Below are 4,900 nucleotides of genomic sequence, written 5' to 3'. Positions count from 1 at the left end.
CATACCAAAAGATTCAAGATTCGAGGTAATAAAAGAATGATACTTTAAGGTGCGTTTATATAGATACCGATCACCGGCGAATGTACATACGTAATCATTGATTTTCAATTTTCATACTATTTTGTACCAATAACCTCAGACCAACAAATGAAGACTACGCCTCGAGAAACATCACATTGAATCACAAAGTGAACATAATAAGTATCATTTTGCGCTACCGACACACATTGGCTACTATCGTTTGAGCAACTTAACAGATATACGCCAGTATTAATCTTTATTTTTTTCATTTTTTTGCCAACCGAAGATCGGCATTTGACTGTTCTTACTAGAAGAAAAACTTCGATCGTTGGTAGATAAACATTTGATAGATCGATTATTAATAACATCTATGTTGCTCGGTGGCTATTTAGTTACTTAAGCATTTTTCTCCTGGAATGTCATGTTTTGTAGGCAAAAAATGCAGTTGGTATGATTTACATTGCATGTGTGCGTAATTGGTGTATGATACCTATATTATTACGCACATACACAGAATTTTAGTAAATTTCAATTTAATGTCCAAGAGGCGAAATCTATATTATTTAACACAATACATAATTATATTGAATATCGTTATTTCTCGGTTTATAATATCGGCGTGACTATAACCGCACCCTTCGTCCAATCCATGCAATATGGTCAATATATTACCATTATCACATACAAAACTCGATATATACATATATCCGAGTTACCTACTAATTTCCACTAATTTATTTCCCATTGAAAAAATATATATTCTTCGAAACGTCACAGTTTCATCCATTTACACATCACAACACTCAGTTCTATTAAATCGAAACAATTATGCTTTATTACTTGAAGTTATTTTTCGTAAATATGAGAAAACTACAACAAAATAACAAAAATACTGTAAATAGACTTGAACATAAAAACTTTTCCTTATTATATTAGCGCAACACGTATGAACTATATGACGTTGCATCGTGACAATTTGCGACGTCGTGTCGTGCGAATTTACGACTCTTGTCTTAAATACATGACGACGTGACATGTATCGTATTACGATGCGATGTCGTGTCGTTTACTTTTATAACGGACATCGTAGATTTCCACGACACGACACGTCACGATGTGGCGTCGTATTTCATATGTGTCTTAGCCCTTAGGTATCCGTAAATACCTTACAATTATGGTAATTCCCTGTAACAAAACTGAGTAAGTATCGTTTTTAGAATTCTCTTTCTTAAATAGTTATTGTGTCCGTTCTCTAAGCTCAAGTGTTTAAGAATATATGAATCTTGTCTAATTTACTTTTAGAATATACTTTTCAGATATTTTATACGCCATATACACATAATATATAATGATTTATGAATGTATTTCAATACAACATCCAAATATAGATTCTGTTTAAGTTATTTAAACAAAGTATAGGAAATTTTCGAGTCGAAAAATAAAATACAATACTTAAGTCAGTTTTGTCACTGTCTAAAAATAAATTATCAATAACCTATTGCAGTGGTCGGCAAACTCGTTAACGTTTTTATATATTTTACTAGCTGACCCAGCAAACGTTGTATTGCCATATAAATAAAAAAAAATTTAGGGTTGTACTACCCCTAACATTTAGGGGGATGAAAAATAGATGTTGGCCGATCCTCATAGATACCGGATAAGCACAAAAAATTTCATCAAAATCGGTCAAGCAGTTTCGGAGGAGTATGGCAACGAAAACTGTGACACGAGAATTTTATATATAAGATGTATTCAAACTACCCAAATATAAACAATAAATACAAAATTGTAGACTATTAAAAAAAAGCATTTTTTAAACTAAAAATTTGATTACAAAATATTTAAATTTAAAAAATGCCCGCCGAAAGTATTTAACTACAAATGTTCGCGAGCTAATCCAGACTATTGTTGGTTTCCAAAAATGTCCCACTATTAATAAACCAATAACAACAGTCGCTAAAACTGATTCTTTCACCATCTGCGTTGGGCATGGAATTTAATAGCGAGAAAAGGTCGCCCAGATTAATCAGAATGTTATTATTGGCTATGAAAAATGTATCCATTTTATTCAAAAGTCTTTAGAAATTACGCTATTATTTTTATCGCCAAATCTTTTAAACAAAGATAATACTAAAGTTTTTATTTCCAGCGACAAATTGTTACATTAGCAACACTGTCAAGCTTACTTGTCTCTTCTGGAATCCTTCTGGAAGAGCCAGACAAAGAGCCAAAGAGCCAACAAGAGTCACGATCTGCCGACCACTGACCTATTGCATCCATTTTAATACAATGTTTAAACTAATTGTACTTTTCGTTGAATACAAAAGATTGTTTATTTTATTATTTTTTTTTAATAATTACTTTTGGAATAATTAATTATTATATTAAGTAATATTTACAACACACACCATACTTCTCCTGCGCTCGAGATATGTAATAATCAAATTACGAAGTTATCACATTGTATTACATATATAAAACTTTTATATGTTACATAATAATGATATAATATGATACAAAATTATTTTACTTGTATTACAGTAGATTTTTTTTTATAAAAACTGTGCGAACGGAATAAGATACTATACAGAAACATAGTAAAACACTTGTATTAAAACTTTTTGTCTACAGGCGCTATCAAAGGGCAAACCAGTATAATTTTGTCAGTATAATTTTGTCATTGGAACAGGTATAACTGACAAGTTATACCTGTCACAATGGACACATTGGACTGGTCCAATTTATACCTGGTATACCTTATTCATTTGGGATAGTTATAACTTGTTCCTTTGAATAAGTATAACTTGTTTAATGAAACAGGTATAACTTGTCCATTGAAAGTGTATTTTCATATTGCAGCCTTTCTGTTTACTTCTAGCTGTCTCATAAATGTTAGAGTGAGAAACATAACAGAAGTTATTTTGATCCAATAATTGATCCATGCCTAACAAAAGAATGTAAATAATTCAAGCCAATTATGATTTTAACTGAAAATACCTATAAAGGTATTAAAAATAAAACGCAATACAAATGATACCTTGATCTCTGACAGCACCTCAAAAAATTGCTTTCAAACTTATACATCTGTGTAATTACACAATATGTGCTATGCCTGAATAATCAGTTTTTAAACGAGACCAGATAAATAATGTTAATGCCCCAACCATTACCAAAAACCAAACTAATCTTCACATACACAATATATACATTATACGGCAATATAAAACAGTTTGGACTGTGTTTCGGTACAAAAAAGGCAGTCTTTATAAATTATTTATTAGCAGTCAGATAGTATTGTTTATTGACAACTTTGGTCATAAAAATACACAGGTTTAGGTTAAATCAATGGGGTGGTCAAATCGGTTTTAATAATAAATTTCATTTTTTTTTAGTCGGTTATATTGAGGTCTTGTTTGTGGTTAAAACAATAAGTAGTTAGTATTCCAAAGTTGTCAATAAATGAATTTACTAATCACTTTAATCAAAACTATTATGAACACAAGTCAAAGTCAGTGGTCTGAATGGCCCAGCTCATGTGTTACATAATATAGCCATAATATCCCTAATTCTAGGTTAGATCAATACCATTACTGCCCCTTGGTTGGTACAATAATAGAGGTCGCTTTAGACGCAAAACAGCTAGGGGCTAGAAAAAACGAAAAACGAAAAACGTCACACTGAATAATTTTTGTAATCTCGTATCTTCTTTTGATTGGCATAAATGTTTCATCACGGAAATAGGTTTTTTTTTAATGATAGGATTTATAATCCGACAATTCAGCGCGGTAGAGTTTGGCCTAATTCTTCGCATTCTCAAACATAACACCGAGTTGAACCATTCAGAAAAATCTATAAAAACACATGCATATTATTGATAAGATGACAATATTCTCTCAATGGTTAGGACAGGACATAATTCGAGAACATATGGTAATAAATCGAATGTATTCTATAATACTATCGTATGTAGAACAATCAGATATTGTGCATATAGAATGATAATGGAATAAAGCCTATTTGATGTTGTAATGTTGGCAAATCCATCAAAATTACTATTGAAATTGACGACCCGCGTGGCGGAGCGATCACCATACCGGTCTGACGCGCAGGAGGTCCCGGGTTCGATCCCAAGCCTATGAGATATCTAAAATTCTAAATGATGAATTTAGATTTCTGTTTCTGGGTTTAGGTGTCTGTGTATTTGTCTATGTGTGTGTCTTAAATCCTTGGATGAAAATCTATATAAAGCAATATGTATAAATAACTTATAATCAATACAAATAAGGGATTGAGCAGTTTTTGTTTATTTATTCATTTATTGCATTCATTTATTACAACCATAATGTGTCATACAGGAGGCTCTGGGTTCAATTCCAGGTCAAACAAATACTTAAGGTTAGTTGGAGAAATATTGGACTCTGAATAAAACAAATTATTGCAATTACAGGCAATTTTTTTTAAATGGCCATCTTTAAAAAAATTGTCAACATATATACTTAAATAACTTTTGTATAAGTATGATGTCACCATTTTTTCTAAGTATAAATTAAGTTGACTATTTCCATCATATGGTTTTCAAGCCCCAACAATACCCTAACTAACCTTCATAATAATGAATTAAGATTTATGTATATGTAATCAGTTGGTCCCAGATGTCGACTAATTTACTTATTGCCAGAGATCTTCGCACAATTGGACTAATTGAATGAACCTGTAATTGACCCATTCTGAATCTGAATTGATAAAGTATAATCAAAGAGTTGTGTGGGGATACCCAAGCTCAGCAGTGGGATAAGGGCCCAAGCATTTTTAATTATGTGGGATATGCCACTCTAAGTAATTAGTGGCTATGATGATGATATATACCCATTTTGTCGTG

Source organism: Epargyreus clarus, unplaced genomic scaffold (assembly GCF_041222505.1).
Source record: "Epargyreus clarus isolate Ecla_fem2 unplaced genomic scaffold, WU_Ecla_fem_2.2 ptg000012l, whole genome shotgun sequence".
Lineage (NCBI taxonomy): Eukaryota > Metazoa > Arthropoda > Insecta > Lepidoptera > Hesperiidae > Epargyreus > Epargyreus clarus.
This window is presented reverse-complemented; position numbering follows the sequence as displayed.